A 14,115-nucleotide genomic window follows, 5' to 3' on the forward strand; every position below is an offset into this window, starting at 1 on the left:
AGTCCATTAGTCTTTGTTTTTTGTTTATCTAAAATATAGTTTTTATTTTTATTTCAGTTAACTAATTTTTCTCTAGTTTAAGCTTTTACTTAAGTTTCAGCTTTAAATAACCTTGGAGTTGATACCAGAATCACTACATTATATTGTAAGTTATGTGCACAGCGACCACACAGTCTTTTAATTTGAAAAGCTATGACCGGATGTTGAGTTTCCCCTCTCTCAGGTCTGCGTTGACACACCGGCCATCCAGCAGCACAGAGCAGCCTCGACTGCCGTATTCAAAGACCCCAGCTCTCCCAGTTCCTGTTTCCGCCGCAGCCAGTTTCTACTCATTTTTCTGGAGCAACAATTCCGTGCCGCCGCTGCGACAGACCCAGCCTCCGCAGCCCCGGTCGGATGCCGCTGGAAGCCGGTTTATCATGCCGAGGTAGGTGGCAATAACCCCGCTGCATGGCGGAAATGTATGAGGTACGGAGGCATCGCTGCTCAGCCCATAGATTCCCCCGCTACATCCCGGCCTGTTGACTGCGTCGCTGCCGCTGCTGAGATCACGGTGACCAAATAGCGGTCACGGTACGTAGGAATCTCTGGTCCCGTTACATCAACGGACATTTTTTTGCTCTGCTTCTCGGGGATGTTCCGCTGCCTCTGAGGTTGACGTTACATCCTCGTACACCGGCCGCGGTCTTCTTTGTTGCGTTTGGGCAAGAAGCAAGTGGGCATGTTCAAAACAATCCGCGGCGTATCCACGGCAGTTAGCCTGAAACCTCCTTTAATACCGCGGCATTACCTGGACTGAGCTGTGTGAATGGACGGCCGTTAAAGTGCTTTAATTTGGCAGCATCAACAGAGCTAGAAGCGTGTAGCCTATAAGCTAGCTGTCTGCCTGGTGTGCGTTTGTTTTCTGTTTGTCGTGTGGGCATATAGGGGAGACTGGGGACGGTTGCAACTCTTCTAGCAGTTCTCTCAGTTACTCGTAAACGGTTTGGACAAAACCAACCAAATCTTTACATATTAATTGTCCATCTGGCTGCTAATGACCTTTACAATGTAAAGGAACAATATGCAAAGTTTTACTGTAAAAAACATTATATAGAGTCAACCCATTCAGTCATTACTTATGACTCACTAGAGGTGTGTGGTAGTGTCTGAATCTCAGAGACTCTGCCCTTTGCCTGCATTTCCTTATTTTGCTTTGCATGGGATGCATTGCCAAACATCCTGAAAATGAAACTCAACATCTGTCTTTCTGGTGTCTTTATGAACAACTCAGATTCCTCAAATTCAACGGATTCTGCCTTTAAAGATTGATTAGATTTGACATACTGTCTGAAATATTTATTTGAAAGGAGGAAGTCAGATGTTGTGTCTGACCCCAGGGTGACCAGATTAGAATGGGTGAAATTCAGGACAGGGGAGTTGAGGTGAGCATCTCATGTTAGAAGGATCAAAATGAGTGATTTAGAGCATCATCAGACTTAAACTATGATAATTTGTTGATATCAGGGTTCAACGTTAATGTTTTTGTTTTTTTTAATTACTTGCCCTAAATCAATTTTTACTTGCCCCTTTACAAATTGTTTTATTTATTAGTGGTTATCAAATAACAACAACTTCCTCCTGCAGTGGCGGTTTCACTCTGTGTCATCTGGTTTAAAACAGGTTTAACAACATCAACAGTGCATTATTTTTTATCAGTGCAATAGTGAAAACATATCAATAACACTACATATTTTATGTTGTTTTTGTTTTTTAATGACTAGAAACAGGAATTATAGCTGTATAAGTAATTTGGTCAGAATATTTTCACAGATTTATATGTTGTTCGTATTATCTGTTTCTGTAACAGGTCATTGTCAGGACAGCTGTTTGTAATACAGAACTGCGCTGAATTTTTCAGGACATCTGGTGACCCTAGAACCCAAACCTGGGGACAGTTGGAAAATGATCAAGGGACAGTTGCAACATACGAAAATGTTACGAATTAACTTTTGCTTTTTGTTTCAGTAGACATCTTATATTGAAAATATGCAGTCTTACAATATTGTAGTAGTTTCTGTTCATGTATTTACAGAACATAGGGTTAACAATGTGCAGATGTTACAGATGCTATTTAGTTAGCATATTTCAGTGTGAGACAAAAAGAACAGAACAATTTGCAATGTAGTAAACTTTTATCAAATGTACATTTGCATTTGGGTTAACTGCAACAGCAGATGTTGAATGTGTCTTGTGTCTTCCTGGTGAGGAGAGCATCTAACTGAGCATGTGCAGTATTAGCATTCTAGCATTTCTATAATTGGGGGAATAAGACAAGTTGCAACTGTCCCTTGTCGCAGCTGTCCCCAGTCTACCCTATTGTATGAGTTGTCACTGTTAAATGCATTTGACCTCGCGCACAAAACGTGAAAATGACAACATATGACATAGGGGGGTGTTTGACACTTGTGTGCGTCCTTCCTTCAGTGTTGTTTCTGTCAGTGTGTGTGTTATGTGTGGCAAGCAGACAAAGCAGCAGCTGCCTGTGTTTCAGCCTCAGTGCACTGCTGCTAGTATCAGGAATTGCTTTGTAATAATCACCACAGCCAGGCGTGCGTTTGTTTTCGGTATCTGGAGGTGTGGTTAATGTGTAATAAGGCCTTTCTGATATGTGATTAGGAAATAAAATGGCTCAGCTCGGGCCATTCTTCCATCACACCAGGACAGTCAGAGGGAGCCAGCAGGGGGATTTCTGCTTCCCATCCCCTCCTCACACAAACACACACTTTACGCAGCTGACGATAATATAGATGGCAGCAGCCACATACACAGTGGTGTATGTGGTTATGTGTTCAGTGTAGCTCAACTGATAGAGTCTGGCATCAGTTGCTGGTAAGACTGGAGGTTCAATTCCCAGCAGAGGCTCCCATTAGAAGATGTATGCCTAGTATAGTGATGTACCAGCAAAGGGCTTGTGATGAATGTACAGCTCACTTTGCAGACTCTCAGCATATAAATGGGTCTAATATTGTCATGATCACATAGGGTTGGGCGATACAGCTGAAAATTTTTAGCATGGTAAAAGGTTTCATTTTGGTTGATAATTGGTGATCATTTTTAATGATCTATTTCTTATTAAAGACTAGAGATGTACTAATTCACTTTGGACTTGGATATCTGCCAACACTGAAACTGAACTTCGTTCTGGAAAGCTTTTGTAGTCTGTGTATTGTAATTTGGACTGTGGTAATAGCAAAACTATAAAATAAGAAAAAACAAAACTGCCATAGTAGCTTGCTGACCTGTCCTTTTTTATTAACAATTTCCTTTCCATCTGTGTTTATTTCTCCACTGTCTCTGTTGTGTCACATGTCAATGATGCAACAAAATGACACACCTGTTAAATGGTTGATTGTTTGTGTGTCACTTGTAGCATGCCCAATTATCAAAGATATGATAGGCTGTTTATGAGCCATGGTGTATTTAGTCATATTCATGGTGGTTTGTGTTTAATGCATTTAAGTAAAAGTATTGAACATTTTCATGCCAAATACGCAGAATCTGGGGAGATCTCTTAATTTCTTGCAAGACTCTGGATCATATCTGGAGCATATCTGGGGTTTTTTTGACATCAAGTCAAATACTTAATATAGTGTGTCCAGATAGATCTAATGTTGCACACACACGAAATTCAAATCTGAATATGCCCTTATGATATATAATAATATGCCCCACATATTATTGAAATATGTGGACTCATATCATCGCTATTTTCAATATACAACAAGTTATACTGGAAAAATATCTGCACTCCGTATTCTGATAGTGCCACAGTGGTCCCAATCCTGAAATATGATGTGCTTCAGATTTTACAACAGCAATCCAACATAGATTTCGTCATATATGGGCCATAGTTTGAAATTTCCAAGCAAAACCAATCGTTTCTGGGCTGTTTTGCCCAGTAAGTGTCCATTTATGATACATATCACTATTGTTTTATTTCCCAGGCTTATGATCACAGCACTGATGCTGAAGTCAAAGCATGTCAAAGAACATTATATTGCAAGGCTCTTTTTTTAATCTAATTTGATATGACAGATTCAATGGAGAAAATAAGTGCGATATCTTATTGCTTTCGCATGAAATCGATTTGTAATATGGATGACGTATGGCTTTTTTCCCTCCTAACTCTAGCATTTCATATCACTTAATGTCTGCAGCTGATATTACAAGACATATTTCATCTCTGTGAAGCACACCGTGATTTTTTCTCTCTTTGACAGCATACTGTGTGACAGTAAATGATTAGCTCACAGTTTTGTATAGTATAGTGCTGCAATTATCCCCAAGTTTTGATCCATTTGCAGCCAATATCCATTGTGTTCTCATTTGAATTGTAGTTGCTGACAAGGGAGAAACTCAACACCTATGGACAACTAATGCATCATTAATGTTATCTAATAAAGTCAGCCTTGGTAACTGGAAGCAGATTGATTGATTTAGTAGCCTTAACCCATTCATGAATAAGTAAACAGCCATATATATTGCGGTGACAGCAGTCTATGCCATGGCAGGGAGACTCTGTCTTGGATCCCAGCAGTGAGGAATGTGCTGTTTCAGATAGACGCCTGTTTGAATTTTAACTGTTTCAAACTGTCGGGGGCCAATTATTTTACATAAAGCAAAGTGACTCATACTTTGGCAACACATTGCTGCGATCTGGGCTTTACCATTTTTAGAATGAATAGGCCTAGCCATGGGTGGACCCATTTATATCAGGCAAGTGCAAATAATTGCATTAGAGGAGTTCATTCCAGGCTGTGTAATTTTTGATGAAGCACTTAAATTAAATAGTAGTGATGACACTCAAACTAACCCTTGAAATTTACTTGGCAGGTCTGAAGTTTTTTGCAGAATGCCTCCCAGGTTTTGTTGTTTCTGCTTGTTGAGTTGATTGCTTCAGACAAATGTTGCATTTGCCGCCATGTAGCTACTGTAACACATGATACTGCATCTATAATACAGGAGAGTGTGCTTTCTAGAGAAGTAGTTCCCCCTCCCTCATTTCAGTTGGTCTATTTTCTCTCATTCCCCTTGCTTCGCTCTCTCTCTGCCCTTTGTGCCTCCACCTTCCATGCCTCATGCCACTGTCTGTCTTCATTTTTGACTAATGAGTTCATTAAACATATTAGTGTTGCTCTGCCAAAGAGGTTAGATGCGGTGCAGTGAACAAAAATGGGCGGTGACTCATTTCATAGTTTTATCTGTATTTAACACTGTGCACATTTGTCACGTGGCAAGCTCCATTTCTCTGTTTGGTTTAGCGCAGCGAGCCACTGCCAAGTGGAGTTTTATTTAAAATAGCAGTTGGATTTGTTTTTCATTTCAATTCTGTCTGCAATACCAGCCTGTCACCTGCACAGCAAGTGCCTCTGTTTGCATGAAAAGCCATTCTAATTTCAAGCATCACAGTGTTTTGGCGAACTGTACAGTGTGTGTATAATGCTTGATATTGGCTTCAATGTGCTGTTTATACATCCCCTTTTTTGCACACGGTTGTCCCAGATATATCCTTTTTTCCCCTGAAAACGTCAGACGGATGAGAAGAGAAGGCTGAATTGAGCTATGGAGGAAACGAACAACACATTTTGAAGACATGTTCCCAGTTTGGGGGCCTCATGCTACGAACACAAAGAACATTGAAGTGACGAGGCTATGCAAGACGCGGCAGTAGCTCGTAGCAAGCTGCAGCAACAATACTACCAAAAGAGGAAGGCTCATCTGGAAGCATTGTTTTTTTTTTTTTGTATTGTTAATCCATGTGCAGGGTATTTCTGCTCCCCAATTCCAGACAATATACTGTAAATAGAGCAGAAGCCGTTGAAAAGAAGCTTTTGCCTTTGTAGCTGCTGCTTTGTGGAAGGGAAGGACTGGAATGATTACATATGGATACATGGACACACACTCATCCAAGTTCTGAGTCATATTACTGAAGACTTGGCACTTAATTTATAAAATGTATAAGTATAAAGTATAAATAGATGTTTATAAATTTTTACTTTGACATGAAAATGATCTCTATGCAAAGTTGGGATTGTCCTGCTCGTAGGGGTGTAGGGGTATTTCAGTCTAGGATGCATATGTGTCCAAGACTGTCCTGAACTTTGCATTGGCTTTGGAATAATCAACTAAAGATGTGAGGGATTAATAGTGACACACACACCAAGGACAGTGACGGTATGGATTGTTTCTTATCACGATGACTGCCTTAATAATTCTGTTTTATTGGATTTTATTGGAGCATACTGTCATAACAGTAGCATAGCTACTTTAGGGAATAGGGCAGTGCTTAAGTGTGTGCAGCGTGCAAGTGAGGAAGTGCAAGCAGCAGGCTGAGTGACGGTGCTGCTCAAAGCAGAGCAGAAACTTGAATTTAGCAGTAGGTTGTCAGTATTGCAGTACATGTCCAGTACAGGTGTGTCAGTTAATCAACATTTCAGCTTTTCAAGACCAAGAAAAGCCCTGTCTGTTATTTTCTATCTGCTAGAAAAGTGAAGGAGTTAGCCCTGAAGTAAGCTAAGCAGGAGACACTAATATGAAGCTAACATTATTGTTGTACCTTTACAGCATTGGCTCTGATGTGATTGTATACCTTTTGCAATCCAGCGATACACTGCTGTGTCTTTTCAGACACCTCGTAAAATAAATCCATAATGATGAATCCAACATCGAATGTCTTCTGTGGTCACAGGTGCTTAAGGTTCAAATTTTCTTGTCAGAGCCTGCGTAAGCAAGATTTTTTTATGCTTCATATCTTTTATGAGTTGAATGTAAGCACACTGCCAGAAATGATCTTAAGACTAAGTACAAATCTGTGAACATTGTATAAATTGGGATTTCGGTCTGGCAAGACAAGAAGGATAAAGAATAGCTGGTTAATACATACGGGTCAGTGAGCAATCACTGTGTGTTCCTTGTTGGCATTTCGCTGGCATTTTTCATGTGAGACTAAAACGTTCTCTGTCTCCTCCACCCTTTAGGCTTTTACAGACACCAATAAAGACTTACTTGCTACTTAGGCCTTTATATTCCCTAAGGAACATCAAAGAAAGCCCTCCATCCTGTCCATGACATAGTGGACGGTTGGGCTTGGGTTTAGCAACCCTAACCTGTAAAAAAAACATTCATGCTACAAAAACATGGATGAGAAAATAAAGACATGAATGACTGAAAATCTCGGGTAGTGCTTTAGAGTAGGAACTGTAGAGCTAACATGTTGCATGCCATGTGCAGGAACACACCTGTAGTGTCCAGTTTCATGTACACTTACAGAATGCAGAATGCCTTTCTAAAAGGGCAGGAAGAAGGCCTTTTCTGCCATCACACCTCTCCTGCTCTCATCCTACCAGAGGGTCATTATTATCTGTATTGTAAGACAGAGTGTCTGTCTAGTGATCGTACGAGCCAATCACAGGGCGAGTGTGGGGCAGGTTTCCATGGAGAAAAGCGGGCCGGGCTGTGAGGCTGCTGAAGCTCAGCTTGAGCAGCCTAGCCTGATCCAGGCTGATAGCGTTCTCCAGCAGCAGAAAAAGAAAAGGCCCCAGCAGGCCTGCCCTGCTGTCTGCCTGTCCAAATGTCTCGCTGCCTGTCTACCTGTCTTACTCAGCTGAATGTCTAAAGACAGGGTAGAAGAAAGGGAGTTCTGAATAGGAATGTAGTCAGACAGGCACAATAGGAGCCTGGCCCAATAGCCATGTGGCATCAGATTGGATTTGTGTAGGGACTGGCTCTAGATCGCATAATGCCTCAGCCACAGCTGTCCTGGGTGGGTTTGGAGGATGTGTGAATGTGTGTTGGGTTTGTGTTGAGGGGTAGACCAGCCAGAGATCCTGACCTGGACTCCCCCTCAAAGAGTGTGCTGCCCTAGCTCTGTTTGGCCCTGCAGGGACGCTGCCCAGCCTGCAGTGCACTCACATCAGAGAGGACGTGTATTTGTGTGTGTGTGTGTGTATGGGTGTGTGTGTGTGCGCACATGCATGCTCGTGTGTGTGCGCATTCACTTATGTGTGCTTGCTTTTGCTGTATCTCGGGGAGTTATTGCTGCTGCAGCCTGAACTGGGAAGTGGGTCTTACGACATTTCTTCTCGGCTCATTGGAGCCATCCAGAAATGGGCATGTACCCATCCACATGCGGCAGTTAAGTTTTCTCCCTCCCCCTTTTTCCTCCTTTTCAAAAGGCAGCACTTAAGTGCTACAGCCTCCTGTGTGCCTTTGCATTAATCTATAGGTATACATATATATGTATCTATATATTTATGTTGGTGTATTTATTTATTTTTTTTACTACATCTCTGTCAACACTTAGCACTAGAGCTGCAACAATATGGTGATTAGTCGATTGAAATATAATTAGTTTTTGACTATTTTGATAATTGGTTAATTGTTTCAGTCATTTTTCAAGCAAAAATGCGGATGATATGGAGAGCTGGTTTTAATAGGTACCAGTTTCTGATTGGTCAGCACCAAAATAATGATAAGCTCCTGGACAAATGGGGGTGCTATTGGTATTTTTGTAGGATTAAGTTGCTCTAATGTAATTGCTAGCGAGTGTGCAGTTGAGAGAGAAAACGAGAAAGAACATGTGATGTTAAAGGGGTGAACATAGCAGTTAGGGTTGCAAATTTTGTACATTTTCCTCAACTATTTTTTTTTTCTCTTCTTTTCTTATTTTAAGTTTAGGTTTTCCTTATTCAACAAATGGCTCTGCCAGACAAAACAATTCTTTAACATCTTTTCATGTCATGTCTTTATTGCATCAAATGATAGAAAGTAGTGTTGATGTGTATTGATTAGGTGTGTCACAATTTCAATATTAAATTGAAAATTGATTGAACTGACAGTTTCAATAATCAAAATCAAAGCCAGAATCGGCATTTCTGACTACTTTTTTTCTCTCCACCACTGCCTGCTATGGGCGTCTGTCTCATGTCCGAACAAAGAGGATACAGCGTAAATTACCAGTTGTTACATCACATGTGATACCTTATATATTTGTGTAGTTCTTTATAAAGAAGTATTTGAAAATGTAAATGACAATTGTCAGAGTATAAAACCAATGATCTGTTGAGCGTTACAAATTATGACTTGGCAGTCTAACATTGGCATAGCTGGCATCGCTATCGAGACTTTAAAAGTAAAACTGATTCATGGATTTGGAGAATTGCAACACCCCAAGAACTGATAAGCAAAATCAGTATCAGCATCAATAACATCCTAACAATACCATCTCTAAAAATGTCAATAGTTGCTAGCTCCAGCTTATTAAATTCTGGGCTCTTGGTTGGAAAAAAGAAGCATTTTGAAGATGTAATTTTGGCTCTGGGGAATTGTGATGAGCTTTTTTTCCCCCATAATCTTTATTTATTTGTTTATTTACTTTTTTTTTTTTTTTTTTTGCAATTTTTGACATTTTACAGAATGAACAATTAATCAATTAATTATGAAAATAACCATCACATTAATCAATGATGAAAGTAATGGTTTTAGAACTACTTACCACCAGGACAAGAGAAAAGCAGTGCAGTTTGTGGCATCTCCTCTGCATGAGGAATTGAATTCACAAGGGTATGACACACACTGAGAATTTTTAGCTCATCAGAAGTTGCTGAAGGACTCACTGTGGGACACAAACAGGTCTCCCCTCTCCTCTCCCCGCCACCCACCCACTCACCCACCTACCCACAGAATCCCCTGATGCTCAGTGCCCATGGCCCATCAAACAGCCTTGTCAGCCCCTCTGAGTCCACAGCTCAGGCCAGGATCAGAGCAGGCATGGAGGGCTGGAGGGATTCAGGTATGCTGCTAAAAATTCTTAGCCGCCAGACAAGATACTGCACTGTCTGGGTCTTATGCACCCTGCAGCGTCCAACTTAAAACAGGATCTGAACCTACTTCGGCAGCTAAAGGGCTCTTTCTAGCATGAGAGCGTCCTGAAAGCACAAACCCACACTAGTGGCATCCACGGATGGATGGGACAGAGATTTGGAGAGTGGAGGAGGCAGATGGGTATGGAGGGGAAATTAGGAGAGAAGAGAGAGGTAGTAATTGGGACAGCTGCGCAGCTTGAGGCGTAAGCAGTCAGATCACCCACCTCACTCCCACTCCTCCACCCTAACCCAAAAAAAAAAAAAAAAAAGAGAGCCAGAGAGCCAGATGCTGGCCATTAGGATCACAGTGACAATAGCCCAAATTCATTTTGCAGCCAGAACACAGAATGCACAAGTCCACAAAGACACACACACACACAGGAATAGATAGAGAAGAAAAAGACTATGAGCTCATCTGACAGAATGGGTGCATTTCCCACACTTGGTTAGAGAGGTTGTGTGACAGGCCTGCCTCTGCACAGGGGTTTGTGGATATTATTCTGTTTTCAACAGGAAGCCCAAATTCCCAGCAGCCACTCCACCTCTACCCACACACACACGAGGACTATTGAATGGCCTCCATTTAGCCTGTGGTATCTGATCCAGTGCTGGCTGGTATTGGGTGGCCTGTGTGTGACCTCCACGCAGGTCCAGAGAGGGTTCAACCCCAGGCCCCTGCAGAGTGGGACCTGGACCGCGATGAAAGGCCTGCATTATCTTTCTCGGAGGCGGGGGGCTATTTATGTCACTGGTGCCAGTCATGCCTCCTAGCAGGTTTATGTGCCGTGGTGGTGGGTGTTTGTGATTTTTTGTTGTTACACTATTGATCCCCAAGGGGTAAATTCATCTCTGTGATCTCCACTGAGAGGTCAGAATGTAAGGTCAGCTGCACTATGCTGTCCTCGTAGCTCGGAGGGGATACAGTGTTTCACTTAGCGTTAAGCTCCTGATTGGCTGTGCCGAGTTCATGGGAGGTGATGTGGTTAATGTGCATGTGTCCATCTCCATATCTATCAAAGAGTTCATTGTAAGTGTGTGGCATTTGCAGTGTGTGTTACAGACGGCTGGCGGTGTCGGACGGCGGCTGAGAGGATTGTGAGGGATCGTAGAGGATTGGCCTGATTGGATTTCCGTTGCAGGAGTCCCGTCACCTGGATCAGCATGGTGCTCATGAAGACAGCAGGGTAGCAATCAGGCAGCAGTCAAACTGTGAATATACAGCAAAATCTGCATTTACGCACTGCAGACACAAACAGCTGCTGTACAGAATATAGAGATATACTTCCTCATATAGTACAGGCCTTATTCAACATGACCATACACACATTGAAACAGAAAGTCTTTCAACTTTTCTAGTCTCATAAATATGTAATATATAATATATAAAAATTCTTCAGAAATCCGAGTAGTGGAATGTATTGAAAAATACCGAAATCTGCGATGCCAAAATTTCCCACTGCCACCCTTGTTAAAAAAAAACCTGATTTATGCTGTTTTGCGTGAGACATTGGTTTGATGCTGCAGTACAGTAAATGTGCAAAAGGAAAATCTTAACCCTGAGATTCATTAATGCCAACCTTTATGTTGATTAGTGTCAATTTGGCAGCCACAAATATTTTGAAGGTGATATAAAAGTATATTTCAAGTGAAGTGAAATAATTTTGTTTTAAATTTAAGTTGATGCCAGTGTTTATATGAATTAGTGCCAGTTTATATTACCATGTATAACAAGCATACTAATATGATGATGTTGATTAAATTAATTGTTTTAGGAAGGAGAAAAGTAGTATCAGGGCTAGTTAGGAAACATTTTTTGAACTACCACTTGGATATTTCAAACTTTGTATGTGTTAGAGAGGAGACTTTGATGAGTAGTAAATATTTGTTAGATTTACTGTTGCAGTTTGTGTGAGGTTCATCCCTTTTTTTCCTACAAAAAAAGGCGATTTTCAAAACTGTCCCCTCCTAAAATTCCTTAATGTGGCAATTTGTGTGAGGTTGACCCACACTTTTATAATAGAATGCCTGGACTAATAGTAAAGTCAATTTTACTTATCTAGACCAATATTACAAATCACAAATTTGCTACAAGTAGCTTTGCCTTCTGTTCTAGTCTTGATTCCTTTGTATAAGGAAAAAAATCCTCCAAAAACCTTTTGACAGGGAAAGAACAAACACACAACCGGGGAGATAGAGACAAGGACAACCTGCACACAAGGTGAGGAGCGAAAGACTAGTGGGGAGGTTGAGTCTCCTGGAGGGCAAAGATCCAGATACAAAACAACTGGACTGAGGCACCGACAGCCAGGATAGAAACAGAGGGAAGTCCCAGGATGGCCGATGATCCAGCACAGAGAAGCCTGTGTGAAAAGAGAGGACAAAGGAGGAGGAAATAGGGAGAGAGGGACACAGCTTGGATGCTCATTTGCTTATGGGACAACAACAAACAGGGTTAGAGATATAGGGGTTTTCACAAAGGTTTTAGCAGCAGGAAAAACATGGACTGTAAGTACAAGACTTAATAGATTAGTTGAGACTGAGAGCAGCACAAGGCATGATGTAATTAAATTAATTAATAAAGTTAAGGCAAAAAAGATGAGATTTAAATATAGATTCAAAGGTCTCCACAGAGTCAGACTGTCTGATGTCAGCAGGGAAGTTATTCCAGAGGAGGGGGGCAGGGTAGGAAGAGGCGCCTCAGCCTGCTGACTTCTTTTTAACTCAAAGACAGGAGCCCAGTATTCTCAGAGCAAAGGGGTGAACTGTAAGGTACATTTATCATTCTGTAAGTCCTCAGAAGCACCTTAAAGTGCCCCTTAAAATAGTTAAAACAGTTGGGATTTAATGGTAGTAATTAATTTCTGGAAGCATTTAATTGCTTACTACAACATAGATGGTGTCATGTTGTATTTTCCTTTTTTTGACACCCTCAACTGTAAATTTTTGGTTTTCATACCCACCCCTCACAATTAGGACTGTAACTAATCACTAAGTTCATTATTGATTAATCTGCGGCTTGTTTGCATGATTAATCAATAATCATTTAGTCTATGAAATGTCAATAATCTTGAAAAATATTCACAAATTTCCCAGAGCCTAAGTCTTCAAATTGTTTCTTATGTCCAACCAACAGTTCAAAACCTACCCAGCAAAGCCTTCCATTTAAGAAGCTGGAACCAGCAAATGTTTGACAGTTTTACTTAATAATTGATTATCAAAATAGTCTTCAAATAATTTTCTTCAGTTGATTCATCCATTAGTTGATTAAATTGACTAATCATTGCAGCACTACTCACAATCAAACAAATCGATTTTTATTTTGGACCCTTTAAATGATGATCAAAGATTACACTGGCAGAAATCTACTGTCAACCAAGTAGCATCAAAAGACCAGAATGCAATGCAGCAACAAGACATTTTGTGTTCTGATGAAAGTGCACAACACTCTTGACTTAAAAAAAAAGCTCTGATATGCTTACTGTCTTTTTTTCCACTACATGTAGCCCACAGCTGAATAAAACAACTTGTTCCATTGAGCTTGTCAGGCCATTTCTCTTGGGGTTGCTGAAAAGCACTCTGGGAAATATAGGAAATCACTAACTGAAGTCAAATTAGAAGAGGAAGGCTGAAAGAAAGTGGGTACAACAAAATAGTAATTATAACAATCACAGAATAACTCCTGGAATGCATTGTTCATCACATATTGATGATTTTCTGCAGTGGAAGAGTTTCTGAGGGTGGATTATTCTTTTCAATCCTTTTCTCACAACTCTGCTTCAGGGCTGAGGTGGATTTAATTGAGGACATTGGCAACGGATCAGGCTGGTATTTCACAAAGAACCAGATAACTGTGAATGGTGTGTTCATCGCAATCAATCCCTAATTTTAATGTTAGGTTTTTTTTGTTACAGATTCAGTTTCATCAGGATGTTGGACGCACCCATTTGTTAAATGTGTACAGCGTTACTTGGACGTGGACAATTACAGTGTTACTTGTCCATTTAGGACACATTCCTCAAATAGGCGGAAACATCTGCATGTTCATTGAGGGATCACAGGCACGTTAAGGAGGATTAGACACTTATCTTTGCAGTGATTTGACATTAATTCATACCTGTGCAGTTTGCTCACCCAAAGATGTAAGAGAGCCACAGAGCTAGATCTGCGGTGTGGACAAAGCATCAGCATTATTTTGACATATATTGCGGCT

General features: G+C 40.9%; 1 protein-coding gene across 3 annotated transcripts in view; it reads left to right on the forward strand.

Annotated features, from left to right (window-relative positions):
* The first annotated feature begins 221 nt into the window (after positions 1-221).
* Positions 222-14,115, forward strand: part of fut8b (fucosyltransferase 8b (alpha (1,6) fucosyltransferase)) — a 126,415-nt gene continuing 112,521 nt past the window's right edge. For all 3 annotated transcript variants that reach the window (XM_084737280.1, XM_084737281.1, XM_084737282.1), the window contains exon 1: positions 222-427. The gene's annotated coding sequence lies outside the window, so the exon portion shown is untranslated. The remainder of the gene's footprint in view (positions 428-14,115) is intronic.

Source organism: Lutjanus erythropterus, chromosome 15 (assembly GCF_056507025.1).
Source record: "Lutjanus erythropterus isolate fLutEry1 chromosome 15, fLutEry1.hap2, whole genome shotgun sequence".
Taxonomy (NCBI): domain Eukaryota; kingdom Metazoa; phylum Chordata; class Actinopteri; order Lutjaniformes; family Lutjanidae; genus Lutjanus; species Lutjanus erythropterus.